General features: G+C 37.9%; 2 long non-coding RNA genes across 4 annotated transcripts in view; one reads left to right on the plus strand and one right to left on the minus strand.

Annotated features, from left to right (window-relative positions):
• LOC136851390 (uncharacterized) overlaps positions 1–15490 on the plus strand; it is a 77037-nt gene extending 61547 nt beyond the window's left edge. Inside the window, exons 1-5 of one of the 3 annotated variants that reach the window (XR_010856860.1) lie at positions 6712–6819; positions 10541–10664; positions 11160–11207; positions 14489–14639; positions 14999–15490. This is a non-coding gene — a long non-coding RNA (uncharacterized lncRNA). Of the gene's footprint in view, positions 1–6711; positions 6869–10540; positions 10665–11159; positions 11208–14488; positions 14640–14998 lie in introns of those variants that run through there. The other 2 variants (XR_010856859.1, XR_010856861.1) reach the window with 2 other exon arrangements.
• On the minus strand, positions 15480–21516 carry LOC136851391 (uncharacterized). Its single transcript, XR_010856862.1, has 2 exons — positions 21367–21516; positions 15480–16396 (listed from the first exon to the last, which is right to left on the minus strand). It is a non-coding gene; the product is annotated as an uncharacterized lncRNA (long non-coding RNA).
• Between the last annotated feature and the right edge of the window lie 2886 nt (positions 21517–24402).

A 24402-nucleotide genomic window follows, 5' to 3' on the forward strand; every position in this document is an offset into this window, starting at 1 on the left:
TTAATACCTAATGTGTTTTGGGAGTTCATTAGAGCAGCACGAAGCCATTCCTCAGAATGGCCACCTTAATTTCTCTAGCGAATGATAAACCGCCCTAATCTCAAATTAATTTCGCCAGAAGGGGCGCGCGACCCCCCGCTGCGTATCTCTTGCATTTCCTAACCCCCTCCCCCCCACTTATCTCGGAGAGCGAATTCTTATTTCTAGGACGATTTTTGCGCAATATACGTTCTTGGACGACTCGAATTAAGCGGGATAGGACGGCTAAAGGAGACGACATGGGGGAAACATTCTGTGGATCTGGAAAAACTCCTAAATCAAAGTGTTGCACTGCATTCAGTGGTGGCCTTTACTTCTTTGGCAGTTCTGGAACCTTATTTCCAGTAGTAACCTTTACTTCTTTGGCAGTTCTGGAACCTTATTTCCAGTAGTAACCTTTACTTCTTTGGCAGTTCTGGAAAGGAAGTTTCTTTATTTCCAGTAGAGGCCTTTACTTCTTTGGCAGTTCTGGAAAGGAGTAGTAACCTTTACTTCTTTTGGCAGTTCTGGAACCTTATTTCCAGTAGTAACCTTTACAGTTAGTAGTAACCTTTACTTCTTTGGCAGTTCTGGAAGGAAGTTTCTTTATTTCTTTAGGGGCCTTTACTTCTTTGGCAGTTCTGGAAAGAAGAGTTTCCTTATTTCCAGTAGTGGGCTTTACTTCTTTGGCGGTTCTGAAAAGGAAGAGTTTCCTTATTTCCAGTAGTGGGCTTTACTTCTTTGGCAGTTCTGGAAAGGAAGAGTTTCCTTATTTCCAGTAGCTTAGTGAAGTAACGTTAGGCTAGGTTAGGTTTGTACTATAGTTGCCTAATAGAATAGTGTCCGAATTTCATAGCTTTTTAACCTTGGATTACTACGTGTAGCTTACTTTTCTATGTCTTAACTTGTCTTAACATGGTTGAAGAAAGAGAGAGAGAGAGAGAGAGAGAGAGAGAGAGAGAGAGAGAGAGAGAGAGAGAGAGAGAGAGGTATGGGAAAACGGTGGAGAGGACAGGGGTAAATGACGAAGGCCCAACTGGTCCTTAACACAATTCACTAAACAATTGCTCTTGTTACTGAGGACACGTCTGGTTGCAGACATCCCCTAGCCCCTCTCCCACTCCTCCCATCCCCAAACCCCCCCCCCAAGATAAATGAATAAGTAAATGAATGGGATCTGAATGCAAGATCCAAGTTCTTTTCTTCCTCTTCGTCTTCCCTCCATCAGATGTTATTCACGCGTCGTTAGGAAAGTCAGTAAAAAATGTATATATATACAGAGAGAGAGAGAGAGAGAGAGAGGATGAATGTCCCGGGCACTAACTTTCGCTCTGATTACTCTATCCTTGGAATCTATCATCGCCTTGTTAGTGCCTTTTTACGATAAGTTTTATGGCATGCGATCAAAACGTTCATTTGTGTTCTCACAACTTCCTCTGGGGATAAAAAAAAGGGGTGGGGGGAAGTAACATTTAGTGAGGATTGGAAAAAGGGGAATGAGGAACTCTGTCTTGTCCATTTAAACTATCGTACGTAGAGTACATTTCACCTGAAGGCTAATTACAACCTAAATAGGCATTTATGTATATATGTATATATATATATATATATATATATATATATATATATATATATATATATATATATATATATATATATATATGTATATATATAAAATATAAAAGAATTTGTAAGGTATTTGCAAGGTAAAGTGAACTGATGGTAATGGGTTATTTGTGGTTTAATTTTTGGAAGTATGAAAATATTTGTTTAACCATTTGTACACGTGGATATTTGTAAAAAAATATCGATACACATATATGTAATATATATAATTTATATATTATAACGCGACGCGCCAGGTTACTCTACACCCATCAGTCAATACAAGCTTTTCAGTGACCCGTTAGAGCGTCTGTTCCTCTGATACAGCTTACGAAATGAAGGACTTTGTCTACATCACCCTTAAGATGGACGAATAAAATATCAACCAATCCTCTCCCCTTCCTCCCCATACGTCCTCCCTCTCCTCCTCCTACCCTCATCCTCTTCTCCTTCCTCCTCCCCTCCTCCTCTTCCTCCTCTTCCCTCCTCATCCTCCTCCCCTTCCTCCTTCCTTCCTCCTCCCTTCCTTCCTCCTCCCTCTCCTCCTCCTCCTCCTCCTCCTCCTCCTCCCCTTTCCTTCCTCCTCTTCTTCTCCTCCCTCCTCCTCCTCCTCCTCCTCCTCCTGTTAAACATCCACTCAAGGCCCTATTGTAGACTGCAGAATAGAAATGATCCCCTCTTAGGGCTTTAGTCTTACAAGGCCTGCTATTTTTCCTTCTTCAGACTTTCCCCGAGGCTATAAAGTGTTTTGCTGGTGAGTTTTATAAAGCTGCTTGACCCCTCCAAACAGACCAGGCTGGGCTCACTTTAGCGTAGTGGGTGGGGTGGGGGTTAGGTTGATGGGTGGGTGGAAAGGCCACAGTCCTTGACCTTCGATTTGTGTGTAAAGTGAATAAGACACACACACATGCTTATTTATACATATATATATATATATATATATATATATATTATATATATATATATATATGAGCGGGGGATCGAACCCAGGTCTTTCAATTGAGCAGGCGGGTCAGTAGAAAGACCTAGGTTCGATCCTGATGAGTCAGAAATTTATTTCAGTTTCAGCGTAATTGTGTTGGTTAATACTATCGTAAGTATATGTATATATATATATATATATATATATATATATATCATATAAATATATATATATATATATATATGTATTTACTTATAATATATATATATATATATATATATATATATATATATATATATATATATATATATATATATATATATATATATATATATCGTCCAACTTTACATGTCTTCTAAGAGGGGACGGCCTCAGATTAAATATAAACATACAAACATTCACGCAAAGGACATTGCCATTCACATTGCTGGTGCACAAAACTTCCACAACATTAACTGTTTCATCCTAACATAGAAGGGTCTATCAGCAGCACGTCGAACCCTTACAGGCGGACTGGCATTGTTCACCTCTATCTGGCACACAATATCTCGTTTCATATGTATGTATGTGTATGTATGTATGTATGTATGTATGTATGTATGTATGTATGTATGTATGTATGTATGTAAAACATTCCAATGTCCTGGGAACTGCGTGAAAGTATGGAACGCAAATGCGCATTCTGCGAAAAAGTTTTCAGACAATCACACTTGTCCAGGGCTGATTTTGAGGTGATTAAAGGCCTGTCCGCGACATATGACTCCTCCCGTGTGTCTTTGTGTGTCTTGTCCTTGTTTTTCGGTTTTCCTCCGCCGTGTCCGCCAGATGAAAGCAACGGACGCACACAAAACCAATTTGTTTTGGCAGACGCGAGAGCCCTGCGTCGAGCGGCGGCAAAGCTTTCCACCACTTCGTTGTAATCAGCCTTGATATTGTAAATTGTATGTGCACGGTCTCGTAAAATGTAAAATCCCCATTAGATATATTTTTTTTACAGAGTTTATTGGATGCTGGAATTTTCTTAGTAGCTTGTCTGTCCGGCTGTGTCTGCGTTTGCATGCTGTGATTAATTTAGTGTGACAAGATCAACTGGTTTTTTCTGCCTTGAGTTTGTACTTATTTGTTTCATTCGTTATGTTACTCGGTTTCTTCATAATCGTTTTCTTAGTTCTTCTTTATGGCAGCCAAGAGGTCTATTTGTACTATATTTCTTCCTCTATCTATCTATCTCTATCTATCTATCTATCTATCTAGCTATCTGTCTGTCTGTCTGTCTATCGCTTGATATTTCAGGATTTCAGCTCTGAAACACTTCCAATGCAGGCATTACATAAGCCCGTACGTCGATCTGTAAATGTCAAAACTTCAAAGTTTTTACAGTAAAATATTTCACACTCGCATCCATCCTCCTTCGACCCCAAAAAGCATCACTGCAAATCCTGACACTCCATTTTCGTAGAAGAGGTGAAGAAAAAGTAGATGGAGAATTCAGCTTACCCTGAGAGACGCGTCTAGCACCCTGGCGATTTTGCAATTTTGCACCGCTTTGGTAGACGGTGGAACTTTCTCATATCGCTCCTGCCTTGACGAACGGGCCTAACCCTTTTTTAATTTTCTGTAGAAGAAAACTATTGAGATAGCTACCGTCCGTCCGCACTTTTCCTGTCCACCTCAGATCTTAAATTATTGAGGCTAGAGGGCTGCAGGTGGCATGTTGATCATCCACCCTCCAGTCATCAAACATACCAACTGCAGCCCTCTAGCCTCAGTAGTGTTTATTTTATTTAAGGTCAAAGTTAGCCATAATCGTGCATTTGACAACGATGACAGGCTACCACCGGGCCGTGATTAAAGTTTCATGGCCATGGCTCATGCACCTTATAACGAGACCACCAAAGTTAGATCTATTTTCGACCTTGATTATACGCTGTACAGAAGGGCTTGATTGCCCTGAAGAAGCTTTCAAGCATTTTACTTTGTTTTGTTTAAAGTTTTTGAGTTTTCCAGCCAAAGTGTTCTCCTTTTTTTTTTTTTTATATTCTGTAACATAGCAAAACATCAGCTGTCTGTGTTGTCACATTTTTCAAAACCAAATGCCCTCAAAAGATGAGCTAATAATAAGCTCTGAATCATATCGAAATCTTTAGCCCATTTCTCAGAATGGGGATTAAATGGCTTGCGCTGTTCGTCAAACTAGGGACGATATATGCTATAGTCGAGCCAAACGAAAGTGGCGCGTGAGAGGTCTCCGTCCAATGCATCGTAACGACATCAAAAGATTTCGGACATCAGACCTTAAAGACAGCTGGAGTGAGGGATACGATCGAACAATTCAATAGGTTATTACTTGCAGGATTAACTGATTTAGCATGTCAGACGAAGAAAAAATCTTGTTCTTGTCTGAGATATCTAAATCTTAACCACATGTCAAATTATTTGTCTTTTCATAAATAAAGACTACATTTATAATTAAAAGGTTCCCAATGAGTTTTAGTGCAATATGTTATTTACGTCCAAATCTTTGGGTATGATGGGCTGAAAATGTCATCAGTGTAATAGTACCATGTTACAGGAAAATGGAGAATCTTGGGGATGTACAGGCATTCGAAAAATTCATATATATAAATTTGAAAGAAAGGCGAAAGTGGGTTTCATTGCTATACCAAACGTTTGTTTAAAATATTCTCATTGAAAAGCCAAAGTTTATGCAATTCATCTTTTAAGGTATGCCAACACCGAGTCAATGGGCAGTTTTATGTGGGTGTATATATTATATGTATATATACATATATATATATATATTATATATATATATATATATATATATATATATATATATATATATATATATATATATATGAAATTTTTATCACATCGTGATTTATATACAATCATGAAGCTTAAATATATCAAATTCACGCTACTTCGGGAATATCTCCGATGAGAATTATCATCGAAGGGGAATTTATATACTGTAAGTGAAAAAATGGATTGGTACTGCCGACACGAATCCTCGATTAGCCTGGACCTTTCAGCGACTCCAGTTGATTGTTGCTACCACTGCGCTTCATGATTATATATATATACTGTATATATATATATATATATAGTATATATATATATATATATATATATATATATATATATATATATATATATATGCCACAATGCCCTCTAACTTCTCGAATCCTTCTCGTGGTCAGTCGGCAACGTGACCTCCTTTGTGGTTAAGGTGACCCAAGTTCGTGTCCCCGACCGGCAAATCACATGTGTCTTCACTTCTTTGTGTTTGGATGTCACGGCTTCGTAGTTACAAGCATATCCAAAAAAGGAAGAATTGAGAGAAGTTAAGAGGGCATTGTGGCTATTAGAATTACATATGTCTGGTAAAAGTGACCAGTAGATTCTACATATATATATATATATATATATATATATATATATATATATATATATATATATATATATATACATACACACACATTAAAGAGGAGAAACAGTCCTATACAGAAGACATGTGGGTCTCATGGATAAATGCATTTTGAAGGAAGAAAATGACTTATAATCTATTAAAGCGCTCCCTGTGTGGCTCTGATTGACCTGGGATCATAATTTTCCGAGGCTCCTATTTGTTTTCTACTGACCACCTGGAAAAAAAGCCGAAAAGGAAAATATATCTGGATTATGACTGACGGAACCCTCCCACCTTAAGACCTTAATGCATTCGGTTTGAGGACTTCTAAACCGCGCTCTCCAGGTAAAATGAACGAACTCTTTAGATTTCGCCACGATACATTCAGTCTCTCACGCGCCACTTTCGTTTGGCTCGACTATAATCGTCTTGCGAAAATGGCAAAGCCTTTTGAAAAGTGTTATGAAGTACAAGGATCATCCCTTCCCACATTAGCATGGGCCAACTTTCCGCTTGAAACATCATCGTTGTTTCTAGACAATTCTTCGACACCCTGCCAATTGAAGTTGTTGCAAAGGCAGTGTATCATATTTAGAACTAATTAGTAACTTTTTTTCTGAAATATTCAAGCTTACCCAATTGCCGACAGATGGCACTGTGATCTTTGCTGTGACGTAATGCATACGTGTGATACTCTTTTCCTACAGAGTCCTTGGGTGCTTCTTGACCAATCAGGAGCCGTTTTCTCCATTTACCTGAAAAGAAGCTCATGGCTGATTGGGATTGGTTAAAACCTGATATGGAGTCTCCATGGTGAACGAATTTTGCTGTGTTTGAGCTTTTATAGATCTGATTTTATGTGGTATGTGTTTTGACAGTGTGGTTCCATGTTTATGTTTACTGAACAGAAGGCAAGTTGGCTGTTGATTTTGTATAATGGAATACATGATAGGGATTGTTTAATGGTTTGTTTAATGGTATTTTGATAGATTTGAGCTGGGAAAGATGGTCCTGTGAATTCATGGGAGGGTAGAGAATTCTGTGGTGTTGACAAGTGTTTTTATTTAAACTTGAATCAGAACTGTGCTGTTTTCGAGAATGTTGTCCTGAAGATTTTTCTGTAAAGCCGGTTGGTTAATGCGGCCATTTTGAGGTGCTGAACGAGGAATTTTTGATCGAAGTTTCGCCCTGAGAAACCGACATGCTTTTGCAGGGCCTGATGTTATAGCTATGGAAAAGTGGAGTGGAAAAACCTGTCTAATTCTAGGAATGGGGAAGTCGTTGAACAGCGGTCGATTATTGATTACTGCAGTTGATCTGGATGATGTGTAATAGTGATAAAAACCCCATTTCATCAGATGGCATTGCATTCGTGGAAAACTGCATTTTTCAAGAGTTTTTTGTGCGTGAATGCCAGTGCTACGAAAGTTTGATCAATATTTGACTCAAGTCACGGTGAGCCAGGGTCTCACTACTATATCGAAATTGTCTTGCAAATTAACTTGTAATGACCACCTATTCATGCAGTTGATAGGAAACCTCTTGGGAATTATGTGGTCTAATGAAATAACTCCTTACCACTTTTTCCACCGTTGAAAACTGTGGCGGTGAAATTAAGACCTAATGATTTATCGAATATATACCTGTTGAATATGCTCACTATTTGAAGACTTTGGTTGTAATATTTTGATTATTAGGGAGAAATGTCACTATAAAATATAAAGTTTTGTCACACTTTCAAGTCTGGTTAAATGAATTGGGTTGGTTGAATTTCTCTTGGGCGGTGTTGGTTGATGAGTAAATGTCCTAATGCAAATTGTTTTGGCTGAATAAAACAATTTTTGATATGGTGTACGATCTCAGTTTAATCGGTAAATTTTTTTTCATGTGCTGGTTTTGAACATTCAGAAAGAAAAGGTTTATCGATAGAATATTTTCGTGTCCAAGTTTCCTAAATTGATTGGGTGGTGGAAGTGAAAACGTTCAAAATTGGCAAATGTCTTATTTGTAATGATTACTGTTCACAGTAGAGGAGCTGTCATTACCTTAGTTTTTCGTAGCTTTGAAGTCCTTGGTGGTATTTCGTGCAGAGGCTGTAGTTTTCGTTTTGTATAGTTACACCTACAATTCTTGCGTGCTCTGAACACCTACAGTAGAAAAATTTTCATTGAGCAAGATAAACTTGCATCTGCTGCCATTACGGTTCCTATTTTGGCAATCATTCAGGCTAGGCTGTATTTGTAAAAGGTTCAGTGTCACTTGGAAAACTCTTAACACAGAGCTCGGTGTTGGTTCTTTTGTGCAGTAAGGTTTGGAAATTAATGGTAGAATTGTCAATAAATGGTGTAAATATAGTACCTCTTGCATGTATAGTTTAACTAAAGTTGAAAGGTGAAATAGGGTTAATCATAATTCCCAGGTGAAAAATGGTTAATCTAGTTTCAAGGATGAAAAGGGGGTTACTGTTGATTCCAGGACGGAAAAGGGGTTACTCTTGATTCCAGGACGGAAAAATGGTTAACGTAGATTCCAGGACGAAAAGGGCGTTACTGTTGATTCCAGGACGAAAAAGGGGTTACTGTTGATTCCAGGACGAAAAAGGGGTTACTGTTGATTCCAGGACGAAAAAGGGGTTACTGTTGATTCCAGGACGGAAAGGGCGTTGACCAGGATGTTACTGATTCCAGGACCGGATTCCAGGACGGAAAGGGGTTACCGTGGTTACTTGATTGATTACTCGCAGGACGGAAAGGGGTTACTGCTGATTCCAGGACGGTGGTTAAAACGGTCCAGTTTCATTGTAGGACGAAAGGGTTTACTGTTGACCTATGACGAAAAAGGGCTTATCACGGTTGATTCCATGACGAAAAAGGGTTTACTGTTGATTCCATGACGAAAAAGGGTTTACTGTTGATTCCATGACGAAAAAGGGTTTACTGTTGATTCCATGACGAAAAAGGTTACGGACGACGAAAAAGGGGTTACTGGTTCCAGGACGAAAAGGGGTTATTGTAGATTCCAGGACGAGAAAGGGTTACGGAAACGTTACTGCCAGGACGAAAAAGGGTTTACTAGTTGATTCCAGGACGAAAGGTAGTTGATTCCAGGACGAAAAGACGGAAAAAAAAGGTTACGGTTCCAGTGTTCCAGATTCCCAGGACGAAAAGGGCTTACTGGAACGAAAAAGGGTGGTTCAGTGTAGATTCCAGGACGAAAAAGGGGTTACTGGAAACGGTCATTCCAGGACGCAGGCGTTAGATTCCAGGACTGTTGATTCCAGGACTGACGGAAAACGGTTCATTGCATTCCAGGACCAAAAAGTTATTGTTGATCCAAAAAGGGGTTACTGATACCAGGAAAAAAGGGGTTACGGTCCAGGACGAAAAAGGTTATTCCAGGACGAAAGACGGAAAACGGTCAGTAGAGATTCCAGGACGGGACGGAAAACGGTCAGTGTAGATTCCAGGACGGACGGAAAACGGTCAGTGTAGATTCCAGGACGGACGGAAAACGGTCAGTGTAGATTCCAGGACGGACGGAAACGGTCAGTGTAGATTCCAGGACGGACGGAAAACGGTCAGTGTAGATTCCAGGACGGACGGAAAACGGTCAGTGTAGATTCCAGGACGGACGGAAAACGGTCAGTGTAGATTCCAGGACGGACGGAAAACGGTCAGTGTAGATTCCAGGACGGACGGAAAACGGTCAGTGTAGATTCCAGGGCGGACGGAAAACGGTCAGTGTAGATTCCAGGGGACGGAAAACGGAAAACGGACGGAAACGGTCAGTAGATTCCAGGGCGGACGGAAAACGGTCAGTGTAGATTCCAGGGCGGACGGAAAACGGTCAGTGATTCCAGGCGGACGAAAACGGTTCCAGGTTGCGGAAAACGGTCAGTGTAGATTCCAGGCGGACGGAAAACGGTCAGTGTAGATTCCAGGGTGGGACGGAAAACGGTCAGTGTAGATTCCAGGGCGGACGGAAAACGGTCAGTAGATTCCAGGACGGACGGAAATGGTTAGTGTAGATTTCGGGACAAAAAATGTTTCATATATACTTTACTACATTTCACAATGGAAAGCTCGAGGTTTCACCAGTACCGCAGAAATATGATTTAACTCTTGCAGCAGTAGTGAATCACTGGAATTTTTAAATTATCAGATGTTTAAGTAAAATAAACTGCGAACGCATAGGCGTCGCTAAATGTAGAACTGCTCTGTGGAAATGAATCAAGATTGAGTGGAAATTTTAGCTGGAAACTTCACCCATGGGCTTAACAGTAGCGAATAAAACATGAGGTATATTGCCAATGGCTTTGTGTGGTTATTACCAGCAGAATTCAGCTTGACTTTGAGGTAACGTTTTAGCTTTTCGCATGGAGCGGTTCGATTAAATTAAAGTTTCAACAGTTAAACCTCAACAGTTAAAGGGGTTAAATTTGGCCAATGAACTTAAAGAAAGTAGTTTCAAAGAGTGTGGCAAGGCTCAGGATTCTGCCTAAATGTATTAACTAACAGGTTACGAAAACTTCAAAATGATGACATTCCGTCAGTCTAAATACTAATAGTCATTTCGTTTTACAGAAGTTGGTTACAATTAAATTAAGATTGAGGCCTGAATGCTTTCGCCTCTCGAATGGCCCAAGAGAAAGTTCAGCGAGAACTGACAAGTGCTGACAATATGCAGTTTTACGTAGAAGGTGACGAGGTAAGGAGAGTTGATATATTTTAGAATTAAGTGATCCTGCAAATTTTTCTAATAAACTTAGTTTGATTTTGAACCGGTATATAATAATCTATGATAAGTCTAAATGTAAAAGGAACAGAAATTTGACTTCGGTGAACATAATGGTTGATATAGTTCTGAAACTTTGAAGTTCATTGAAACCACATAAAGTTAATACCCCCACAATGTTGGCGAGTCTCAGTCTCTCTCTCTCTCTCTCTCTCTCTCTCTCTCTCTCTCTCTCATAAACATTTAAGACACCAAGTTCCTTCCTTCTATTTACCAAAAACCTCTAAATTTAATTTTTATATTAACTATTCGTTTTGCCCTTTCAAACGAGTCACTTAGCTGTATAATCTTGACAAAGTCCGCATTTTTCTGCAGTGCATAAACATTTGATACGGGGAAGGATGCGATGCAGTGGGTTGATAATTTAAGGACACTTGAAATACTTAACCGACTACTATTATTTTCCAGAGTAAGCAAGAGGCGTAGGACAGAAATTCATCCTTTATCCAAAGACAGGTAAGAGTTCAGACCACAGGTGCGATTTTCAGCTTCAGTCTGCTTCAGCTGCAAGTGAAATTGGGCTTCAGATATTCGTTCAGGCACTTGTGGAATGATAGGTCTTCTAAAAAGATACCGGTACCCTTATTCTGTAACCATAAGAAGCACTTGAATTTTCTTATATTCAGTAATTAAAACTAGCAGTTTGTTATTAAGACGAGTCAGAAAATATCAGGATTTCTATTATCGTGGGACTAAAGACATCGGTGCTTCATACTCTTAACGTCTGATGAATTTGAGATTTATGAAGAAATTAGTTTCTTTGAGATTTGTCACTATTTTAGTTTTAAGTACAGCTTTGCTAATGTTCATAGTGCTTCATTGTGGCTGAAGAACCTTCGTCCTTATTACTGTCCTTTGCTAAAGTAAAATCTTTTTCTTGACATAAATCAGTCCTTTTACAATATTGAGAATAAATTATTTCGATGACATACCAAGGCCCTTCAGGAACTGTAAATCTGTCTCAGTAAACGAATAGCTAATATAGAGTCTTAAAATGTTTGAAGACTTTAATTTTACCAACTTGAGAATGTCCGGAAGTTCAATATTAACTAAAAAAAGCTACCAAAATCCAACTCTGGGATCTCAACCACCCAATAAACCATTGCAGTTTTTGGAATACTGCTAACAGTTAATTATAAAAAGTTTTAAGTTCTGACAAGGTATAAGGATTGTGTACAGTTGTAGTTAACTATTACTTTACCTGTGAAATGGTCACGAATATCTCTTAATTTAATTTTGTATTTAATGAATTCTTGGGCTACACTGTACAAAGTTTACAGTAGAGTTTATCCAAGATTGGAAACAAAAGCATTACTATATTTTAAGACGGATTTCTTTGTAAGCCATATAAAAAAAAATTAGCACTTGGCAGGCTTCTAGGCAATAATAGATTAGTTTGAAGGCCAATATTCCAGATAGTTTCTATAAAAAGTATACATAAGACCTAGCTGGCTAGCAGTCGTTTAATTTCACTAAACCAATAACTGGTAATTACAGTTGTGTATTTTTTACAAACTTTTCTGATGCTTTTAATTTAAATATGTAGTATTGTACTTTGTGTAATTAAGAATTGTTACTTCGGGTTTCTCGATTTTGTTCTACCTTTAGAAAGAAACGACCAAACAGAAAATAGTGCCAGAATATTTCTGATTTAATTAGATTTAACTGTTAGCGCAGAATTTCTAAAAGCGAAATTATGAAAATGAGAACATTTTTATTCCATTTTTATTCTGACCTTTTGGAGAAATTTCTAATTTGTCACTTTTCAGACTTCAACAAGTTGGAAGGGATAGTCATGAAAGTGTTACGGGGTAACATGTATGACAGAGGGACTTTACACGCTGCATACATTTCCTCTGAGCTGTTCTGTATTTTCTCATGCATCTTGAATTATAATGGTAAAACAAACTATGTACATCTTTTACTGTGCTACCTTGAATAACTTGTAACATAATCTAGGTACTTCCTTTCAAGTCCTATTGTTAGTCAGTGTTTTGAGGATAATCTAGGTGCTCTTTCACTTTTTATTTCAATAGTTAGTCATTCTGAGGCGTACCAATTGCGCTAAGTTTGGAGGCAAAGATGGGAATATTAATTCTCTCAACATCTCGTCCACTGAACATTGAAAATGTGACTTTTCTTACTGGCTCTGTAAAAAAGTTTGGGAGTTTCAAACTACAGGTTTTTAGCATTCGTAAGCTGACCGTTTAAACCAGGGTAGTAATTAACTCTATGGACTTGATCTCTCAAGTTCCATAATATCTGGGTTATTCCCTTGTATTTAAGGTGAATCCAGCCTTGCCACTTGAAATTGGTGTCCCTTTTTTAAGAATTTCACCATTGGCATGAATGCTTGGAGTTAATTTTTGTTGACTCTCTCTCCATTTTTCAAGTTGATATGATTAAAGACAAGTAGTTTTAAGGGAAGTTTTCCACATCTTCCAAGTGTACTGCTGCAGCACTTTCCTGAAATGTCTGTCTCAGCAGTTGCTGCTTTAGATAGTACTACCCCAAGAGCTCTACGTTGTACTTTTAATCTTGATATTCTTTCCTGTTGGCTCAGTTCTTAAGCAGAACTAGTCCTATAGCCTAAAACCTCCAGACCATCGTGTACCTACCCCGTAGTGGAGTAGTGGCTAGGCATTACTAAAGGTTCTTTGCAGCGTCCCCTTCGGCCCCTAGCTGCGACCCCTTTCATTCCTTTTACTGTACCTCCATTCTTATCTTGCTATCCACCCTCTCCTAACAATTATTTCATAATGCAACTGGGAGGTTTTCCTCCTGTTACACCTTTCAAACCTACCTACTCCCAATTTACTTTCGAGCGCTGAATGACCTCATCGGTCCCAGTGGTTGGCCTTTGGCTTAAACTCTGTATTCCATTCCATCGTGTACCTTCTAGAGAATTCTTAGGTTACTAAAGGATCCTCTTGAATTTTGACTCAACCTTTATCACTTTATTGGTGGTTTGCAGCTATTATAGTGATATGACGTACCAGTGATGACTGATTTCGAACACAGTGCATCAACAAATGTCACTGTACTGGCAAATTGGGGAGTACTGTCTCTTTTCTGATACTAGTTGGTACTCTATGGCAAAGGTGCCTATGATGTTTTTCCCATTTATAACTGAAATGTGTGTCGAGGACTGAAGCCTGCGGATGTCAACTTTTAAACTAGATTTTGTACTGTTTCGAGATGGCATTAGAGATGTCTTAGTTACCGTAAGTGCTTACAATACCCTCTCCACGGTTGCGAAGTTTGGTCAGGCTGAACTTCACACTGGTTTCAGGTGTCTTGGTTTTGCCTGAATTGAGTGAATAAATTGTCATCGATGCTTATACTGATCTCAATTCTAACCTTTGCTTATACATTCGAACTAGAGGTGTGGGCTGTGGAAAATGAGGTCAATGCTCAAGGTTTTGTCGTCATAGGTGGGAGTTTCCTTTGCATTTTCAGTTATTTCTGTCATGCTGGGTGCTGCACAGGTCAGCTCAGTTGATCCCAGCCCAAACCTTGTGCAGTCAAACCTTCTGTGTTATGGAACAGTCTTAACAGGTTCTGTCTCAAGTGTGAAATTTTCTTTATTTGGTTCATAGATGGTGCTTAAATCGTGAAAAATCTTTACCATGTCAGTCTTCTTTGAGTCCCATTACTTCAGATATGCTTTTTATTAAGCAAATTTTTTTACAAGCAGGTCCAAGTTTGAGTGATTACTGAGAATATTAATTTTTCAGATGAGGAAAGACTGACAAAGCCTCTTCAAGCATCCTGATTACAAGAGTGAGTTGGTGTCGCTTTGTTTGTTGTTTAATAAACGGGCTGGTCGAAGACTTAGTGCAAAGTTTGACTGCAGTCACCGTTACTATCAGTGAATTCATACCAAACGTAAGTTTCAAATGATACTTGTTTCCTGTTGTGCAGATATGAAACACAACAGTAGTTTGCTAAATTGTTTGCCAAATTTTTTGGGAGATTGTTAGATTTTTGTTGTAGTTTTTCAGCTGGCAGTGCAGACATGGAATCCAGCAATAGTTTGCTAAACTGCTATGAACCTCCCCCCCCCCAGCGATTTTATGCTGACAATAGTGTGCTAAGTTTGCTAAACTGTTCTACCCTTCCCCCTGATTTTATATGGTATTATTTTTTTATAGTTAGTTTTTTAAATGTACGAACATCATTATGAATAGTGCAGTATTTGACTAAAGCTTTCTTTGCAGTGCATTAATTCTGGTTTGTCATTTCAGGTCGAAAGATGTAGCAGTGATGATTTTCCATTGCGGACCTTATGAAACCCCTTTTATATTCCAAATTTATTCATGTTATTTGAATCACAAGCCTGAATGACTACGTATCATGCTGTGTTACCTGTACAGCACAAGCTCTCTATGAATGACTACGTATCATGCTGTGTTACCTGTACAGATAATGTTCTGTAACTTCGCCAAGATAGACTTCGTAACGTATCATGGCGTTACTTCTACAGAAACTTAGCTAAGAGATGGACTACTGCAGAATTTTTCTACCAGCTTACTGGTGTCTAGACAAAGTTATATGCTGTCAGTCTACTGAAATTATGCTGCAGATTCATGGGCGTAAGAGACGGTATTTAGCGCAACCTTGTAGACTAAAATCTGATACCGCACTCGGTTTTATAGATTTGACCATAGTGTAAATAATGGAGAATTAAAGAAATGTCAGTACCCAGTTTAAAGAATGAAGAAATTGTCAGTAACAAAGCAAATTTTATTTCATCCCACCATTATAAGTAACATGTACAATAGAGAAAAAGTTTTCTCCATTGAATTTCTGAAAAAGTTTTTGTCAAAGCTTATCAAAAATTGAATTTTTGAAAAAGGCTTCATAGTCCTGCTCATTTTTTTTATGTATAGCCTTTCTGCTAATATCCTCTATAATTCAGCAGTTTTAATAAAACAGGATTTTTCCAAAGCGCACTCTAAGACTGCTGCCCCCCTCGTCAAATGGGGAAGAGAAAACACCTTCACACGAAAGTAATTATTCTCATGTGAGCTCTTCCATGGTTTGAACAAGCACCTCTCAGCCAAAAGGTCAAAAGGTATCTTTGATGATAGAAGGGAGACTGAGATAACAGGTCTCAGTTATCTCTATCGTCAAAGAATCATAGTGACTTTTCAGCAAGCAGTACTAGTTCAAATCTTTACAGAAACGCCCACTTGAGAACAAGTATACTTTTGTGGAGGTGGTCTTTTCTTCCCCAACTGACGAGAGGGATAGCAGCACCCTTAGAGTGCGCCTTAGAAAAGTCCTGTGAAATTAACACACTGCTGAATTAGGCTAGGGGATCACAGGCTTACTGCCATCTTTAATTGCCTTGCATGGCACTCTAGTCTCAATGGTCGGCCCCTTTCTTCAGGTGATGGTCTTGATGAACCCAGAACTCTCGTCTCCGATATACACGTAGTCACAAATTACAAGTAGTCATCTTCATCCACCTGGTTTGTAAACTCTGCATCTGAAATTTCTCCTGCTGTAGTGTGGCCGCTTCAAAATTTCTCCTGCCGTAGTGTGGTCCTCATCGGAAACGCAGTTCTTACGGGATCCTGCAAATTGTTATCTCTTGAGGTCTCCATTTTGACAGGAACTTCTCGCCACTGTTTGGTTATCTGAAAAAAAAAAATCCGATTAGCAACCCTGGGTAAAATTGGAGGCTATTAAATCCTGTAGATTGTTAAAACGAAGTTTTGTTTTCTGCACAGCTCAGAACAAAAGTTATGAAAGTACATGACATTTCAGCTCAAATATTTTGTTCAAAATAGAGATTACATTTAAAAATTTAAATGGGAAGCTTAATTACACGATTCAATTAAAATTTACATGGGAAGCTTAGTTACATGATCAACTTTCATCTACGGACATTTGATTTTCGATTTATACAAAATTCATGAGGCACTGAAAACCTACTAGTCAATACATTTCGAAATATACCTACACAGCCTACACAACGTTCAAGGCTGTATCAGATTCTTCATACAACTTCTGGTAAAATCTAACTAACTAGCAGGTAACTTAATTAAACAGGTGAAAGGCACAAGGCTAAGGGGATATCCTATAAAATAAAGTGGCTTAAGGCAAAACAAAGTAAGTATCCTACCAGCATAAGATTCATAAATCCCTCGTGCATCTTTAGAGCAATATTACAAAAATCCTAAACTGTAAAAAGGTTAAGTGGATAAACTTATATGGAGAGTCAAAATGCCTCTCAAGATATTAACATGCAGAATTTATTGGCCACTATCAACTCAGTCAGGGGTATTAACTACGATGCACTACATTAATATGTAGAATTTATTGGTCACTATCAATTCAGAGAGGGGTATTAACTATGATGCACTAATTTACAATTTGCTTAAAATTAAAGCATAATCTGTTAAAACTACTTTACCTTACATAATGGCATACCTATCCGAAATTTACAGAAACCTGTATAAACCTATAATTTATAGGAACCAGTAAAAATTTACAACACTCAAAATCTACAACAGATATTCATAAGTAAAATTCTGAATCGAAAGACCAAAATTCACCGCCTCGAAGTCCCTATTCGAAATTTATAGCAGCCTGCCAAGTTCTATAGGGTTAAAAATATAAGGTTAGAACCAAAAGCTCAGTATTCACAAATACACTAATGAATCATTCTGGACCACAGGACGAGCCATCAAAGATATGACCAATAACCTTCTCAAGAACGTAACACAAGCAGAAAAAGATCTCCTGGTTCACAAGAACTGAGCTCTTAAAAGAATAAGTAATAGTTCTGCTGCTATTCTGGGGATCTTTCCTAGACAGCGGCCCCCAATGGTTTTCGGGGGTCGTTATCTAGGACTAACCTTGGGAGTCACAATCTAGTTAAGATCCATTCTGGTTTAGAACTGCAAACGTCGAACGTAACCACATTTACTGATCCAGTTCCAAGCTCAACAATAAAGTTCATGAGCAGAGTTACTAAACTACATAAGATCTAAGCCTAGTTATCTTCTGATTTCTGAAGCTTTTCTCTAATATTCTTATTGAATCTAGTTGCATGAGCATACTTGAAAATTTCTTAGGCCTCAAGCGTGGGTTTAGAGAAGAAAATGCCTGAACTTCTATGGACCACGAACAACTTTCAATGGTTAAAGCCACTTTAAGTATATCACCTGGTTATATTTTAGATTAGTATTTACCTGTTTAAAGCTACTTTATTAGGTATATCACCTGTTTAAAGCCACTTTATTAAATATTACCTGGCTAAAGCCACTGTATTAAGTCTTTACCTGGTTAAATCCACTGTTAAATATTACCTACTAAAAGCCACTGTACTGAGCTTATTACCTACTAAAAGCCACTGTACTGATCTTATTACCTGCTAAAAGCCACTGTACTGAGCTTATTACCTGCTAAAAGCCACTGTACTGAGCTTATTACCTACTAAAAGCCACTGTACTGAGCTTATTACCTACTAAAAGCCACTGTACTGAGCTTATTACCTACTAAAAGCCACTGTACTGAGCTTATTACCTACTAAAAGCCACTGTACTGAGCTTATTACCTACTAAAAGCCACTGTGCTGAGCTTATTACCTACTAAAAGCCACTGTGCTGAGCTTATTACCTACTAAAAGCCACTGTGCTGAGCTTATTACCTACTAAAAGCCACTGTGCTGAGCTTATTACCTACTAAAGCCACTATGCTGAGCTTATTACATGCTAAAAGCACTGTGCTGAGCTTATTACCTGCTAAAAGCCACTGTGCTGAGCTTATTACATGCTAAAAGCCACTGTGCTGAGCTTATTACCTGCTAAAAGCCACTGTGCTGAGCTTATTACCTGCTAAAGCCACTGTGCTGAGCTTATTACCTGCTAAAAGCCACTGTGCTGAGCTTATTACCTGCTAAAAGCCACTGTGCTGAGCTTATTACCTGCTAAAAGCCACTGTGCTGAGCTTATTACCTGCTAAAAGCCACTGTGCTGAGCTTATTACCTGCTAAAAGCCACTGTGCTGAGCTTATTACCTGCTAAAAGCCACTGTGCTGAGCTTATTACCTGCTAAAGCCACTGTGCTGAGCTTATTACCTGCTAAAGCCACTGTGCTGAGCTTATTACCTGCTAAAAGCCACTGTGCTGAGCTTATTACCTGCTAAAAGCCACTGTGCTGGGCTTATTACCTGCTAAAAGCCACTGTGCTGAGGCTTATTACCTGCTAAAGCCACTGTGCTGAGCTTATTACCTGCTAAAAGCCACTGTGCTGAGCTTATTACCTGCTAAAGCCACTGTGCTGAGCTTATTACCTGCTAAAAGCCACTGTGCTGAGCTTATTACCTGCTAAAAGCCACTGTGCTGAGCTTATTACCTGCTAAAAGCCACTGTGCTGAGCTTATTACCTGCTAAAAGCCACTGTGCTGAGCTTATTACCTACTAAAAGCCACTGTGCTGAGCTTAATACCTACTAAAAGCCACTGTACTGAGCTTATTACCTACTAAAAGCCACTGTACTGAGCTTATTACCTACTAAAAGCCACTATACTGAGCTTATTACCTACTAAAAGCCACTATACTGAGCTTATTACCTACTAAAAGCCACTATACTGGGCTTATTACCTACTAAAGCCACTGTACTGAGCTTATTACCTACTAAAGCCACTGTACTGAGCTTATTACCTACTAAAAGCCACTGTACTGAGCTTATTACCTACTAAAAGCCACTGTACTGAGCTTATTACCCACTAAAAGTCACTGTACTGAGCTTATTACCTACTAAAAGTCACTGTATCAAGCCTATTACCTACTAAAAGCCACTGTATTGAGTTTATTACCTACTAAAAGTCACTATCAAGTCTTACCTGTTCAAAGCCACTGTATTACGCTTATTATCTACTAAAAGCCACTATATCAAGTCTGTTACCTGGTTAAAGCCACTGCATTAAGTGTTACCTGGTTAAATCCACTGTATGAAGTCATTACCTGGTTAAAGCCATTGTATTAAGTCTTGCCAGGTTAAAGCTATTGTATTAAGCCTATTACCCAGTTAAAGCCACTGTATTAAGCCTATTGCCTGGTTAAAGTCACTTTAAGCATATTACCTATTAAAGCCACTTTAAGCATACCACCTATTAAACACTTAGAAGTAAACTTGCCAAAACCACTTTATTCAACTGGTTAAATCCTCACATTGCTTTTAAAAACTGCCAGCCCTTTAATATTCATATATATTATTTAGAATCACTTAAAAATTAATGAGTCGTGCAACTTATCTAAGCCCAAAAACTTAAACCAGAATTTTTTTTTTTTTTTTACCTCAAAAGAGGCTAAAGCAATTTCGGGTGGCTCTCCAAAGGGTGTGCCACTGATTTCGTCCCAAATATTGCCTCGGAACCTACTGTCCTGTAGTCTAACTTTCTCGTCTTTCTAGTTTATCTTTCGATTCCAGTCAAACTTCGCAGTCTAAACCTACTAAACACCTACGGATAAAATTACAACCTAGGAGCTTCAAGCGTCAAAGTGGTTACCGTGCTATATGTTAAAATGTTTTACTAAGAAATAATCGAAACCTGCAACACTTATATTTACAAATATTCTGAAAGTGTTCGTTCCCTACTCAATTGCTATGGTTGCCAAAGAAATATCTAGACAATACGGGTAATAACTACAACACGTATACTCTCTTTACAGCAGTTAATACGCTTCGGCTCTTACTAAAGTGTATTAAATAATTGGCTGGTCACAAGGTACAGGACTAATATTTGACTCACTATATAAATTCTTCAAACTTAGCACTTCTCTTATTAATTTGACACTGAAAAATTAAGAGGTATCTGCTGCTAAAGTCAAGTTAAAATGAGTTTCAGAATTAATCTAGCACTAACACTACGCATACTTATAAGTGGCATAAAAAAACAGCACACACTACTAAAGTGAAACAAAAGCATTACATTGTAAGCAGTAGTTCCGATTATACAGACCTAGGTTACGCTCAAGAAGCCTTGATATTTTCTTGGGGTGAAAGGATATCTATTCAATAAATGCTCATGAATTCCAGCACCAGTTAATACAGTACTAGAGCGAAAGTGACTGTCAAAAACCAGACCATAGAGACCAGTGCAATTAGACTAGCTTTCAGCAATACTCAGTACATGACGTATAAACCCTAAAGTATGAAAAAGCATTTCATATACAAGTCAATGAAACATTTAGCTCTAGTAAAATACTGCCTTGGGACGGAAGCCTCAAAGAGGCGTAAATTAACTTAACGAACTTTATAATATTTGACTGTCAAGAACTTTAACAGTATAGGACCATATCACACCTAGAACAAACCCTCCAAGAGAACTGTAACTAAAACACACCTTCTTGAAGTCCCGAATTCTTTAAGAAACGGATACAAACGCGGCACTAACAACTGAAAATACTGATATATTCAAGGAACCAAAAAGCAAGGAACTGGAAAATAAAAACTTAAGGTTTTAAACAGAAAACCACAGATAATACACCACAGAATTTACCAATGTTCTGGTAATAACACACACACTTCCACGAGCCAAAAACTATGAAAACTTGCACTAGCTTCTATTATCACTAACCCTGAGGCTTAAACTTACCCAAATTTTAAACAGAAGACCGCAGATAATACACCACAGAATTTACCAATGATATGGTCATCAAACAACAAACCTCCACGTCTAGGAGACAAAAGCTCTAAAAACTTGAACTAAATTCCGTTTTCACTAATCTAAAGGCCATCAAATTTGGTGAAGAGAAAACGCAAGGAAGAAGGAGCAAGGGAGTCATATATTAGCAATTTTGGAACGTTTGTTTTGGTGTCCTTGTGAGACACCTGGCGCCATCTGGATTTACTTTTTGTGCTCATTACAGCTCAAAGAAGGTTCTGGCCTTCATGATGCTGTTTTGCAATAGTTTCATAACTTTACGGACCACTTTCTTTTTCTTATTACACGCAGCATCTTACTTTCCTTTACAATTTATTGTAACCTCCTATGAAGTATATGCAGTTTTGCCATACTCATGACGTAGGTTTGACCATTTTTTTTTTTTTGCAGAATGTTGCAACTTTCTATGAAGGATACAGTTTTGCCATGTTCATGGCACTTTTTTTGTCAGTTTCTTTGGGCAGAATGTTGCCAATTGTAGCCTACAGTCCTTACTGTGAAAAGAATATGACTGAGTCTAGTTTTTTAAAGATATTTATTTTCTGTTTTGTATGTATTCACTGAGTACGTTTTAATGCTTTGTAATTATTTGCATTTTTGGCTTATATTACTTTAACAGCAAAATATGTATCTACCAATTAAGTTTAAGGGAAAATGTACTCAACTCTGCTGATAAAAATGATGTTTGTGAATACCAGTTTTCAAGTGATTTAGTCGAAAGTAAAGATGACTTATAATTACTAATAATTTTCAGGTAACCCAATCCGGCTAAAAAATAAGCTTGTAAATAACAGCAGTTTTCTATATCACCACACCAATGAGTAAATAACACTAAAAGCACATTTAAGTAATGGGTTAAAAAATAAAGAGCAAAAGTTAAAACCACTCCACATAGAACATCATCTTGGGATTCATAATATTTAAGTCTCCCATCACCCAACTACCCGTTTTCTTTTATATTCGCTTAACAATTTTCTTCGACGAAGCCGGAATGAAATTATTTCGTTTTAAGTTAAAACCTATGTTATTAAAACATTTGCGCCAACATTAGAATGTAGAGTGAATAAGAAAGGCAACACACTGAAAATAAGATTAAATAAGATTCTCAACTAAAAAAAAAAAATTACTGAAACAAGAAAGTGCACTCTGAGGACATCTGTCGACATTCCAATGAAATAAAAAATATGGAGCGCAGAAATTCCTAACGAGATGCTGTTGTTTTTATGCAAAACCAAAGCGATGAAAAAATTGAACTTCATAACAGATTGTGTATCCACTGTATTTAATTAAATTTTTCTAGCATCATTAGCATATCACTGAATATACGAGCCAGAATTAAGGCATTTCTTTTGAGTTTAGACATTCTATTTCTGGTAATACATTAAATGGTGGGTTCTATTAGTATAATATTTTATCAATACATCTAAAATAATGGAAAACAGCAGAACAAACAAGTAGGATATTGACATAAATAATTTAGGCTTCAATGCAGACTTCTTAAAGTCTACGATGGACCTAAAGAAATGCTTACAATCATAAGTCTTCTCTTACAGACTACGTTAATGTTGGTAGCCGTGACAGAGGAAAAAAAAAATCAAGATTTTGCGTTACAACTTTTTAAGATCATTTTGAGTTTTTTTGAACTAGAACAACAAACATACTTTTGCGCAGTACCTACGATATGCCAAAACCGAAAATTTCTGTAGGTAAAACTTGAATTTAGCCGTAATAAGAAATTTCACCCAACTCCTATAAGATACTACCGCCAAGAATCTAATGTTCTAACGAATTATGAAACGCAAAACGTTCAATCACGCTTAGCAAATTGTTGTGGACTCTGAGCAATTATAGTAAATTAATTTTCAAGATGGGCTGATTATTTTAGCCTTGTTTTAAAGGGGAATGGTTTTTTTTTTTCTTAGTATTTAAAAAAACACTAGCTAGCAACTCGTCGATGTAAGGTGGCTGAAACATACTAGCACGCAACTCATCCAAACGGCTAGGTTTTAATAGAAAACTATATTTTTAAATTCAAATCAAAGCTTATTAAAAGAATAAAGTACAGAGCTAAACTAATATTACATAATGTTTTTAAATTTCACAATTAGTATAGATTCAGTGTCACATATTTTATGAAAAATCAAGATATCCTCTGAGAATTACAGTGAGTGAGATCTTGTAAAACATGGCGAGGCGGGTTCTATTAGGAACTACGAAGCCAGGATTACCAACATAACACGTCATACTGTTTTGAGTGCCTTTAAATATTATGTACATGTACTCTTAAAACAAGAAAATATAATAATATCAAGTACATGTCAGGTTTGTTAATATATAAATTATGTTTACATAGTTAACTACCATCCAATTTCTGAGGTAGATAATATATTACGGTTGGCAACTCTGGCTTGGGAATAACCGCCATGTTTAACTTTTAGTTACACTCAACTTTTGTCTCGTCTTGGTCGGGGGACCGAGTTCCAAGGTACACACCAGGCGTCCTGTAACCTTCAGCGGCCTAGCACACTTCTTTGGTCATGAGCCCGTGCTGGCATAAGCCACCTTCAACTTTCAATTCATGTGAGATAGAATAGAATGTACAATTTAGGCCAAAGGCCTAGCACTGGGACCTATGAGGTCATTCAACGTTAAGAGGGAAATTGACATTAAGAAGGTCTGAAAGGTGTAATAGTCCAAGCGATAGGTGAAAAAATTGCTCAGATGGTGATACAAGCATGAAACTTGGCATAAATGTCCACCACACCACACTTAACATTTTCAGGGTGGAGCCCTCGTGAACTGTATTTTGCCTAGCAACGGTTGCTAGGCAACATTTTATGCTTGACAGCCAGCAACCCCGGACGATAATATCCACTAATAGCACATGCAATATCATTTTATTAAAAACAATATCAAATATTTGAATGTCTACAACATAGGAGATTGTGTTTTTATTAATATGGAACC

Source organism: Macrobrachium rosenbergii, chromosome 23 (assembly GCF_040412425.1).
Source record: "Macrobrachium rosenbergii isolate ZJJX-2024 chromosome 23, ASM4041242v1, whole genome shotgun sequence".
NCBI classification, from domain to species: Eukaryota; Metazoa; Arthropoda; class Malacostraca; order Decapoda; family Palaemonidae; genus Macrobrachium; species Macrobrachium rosenbergii.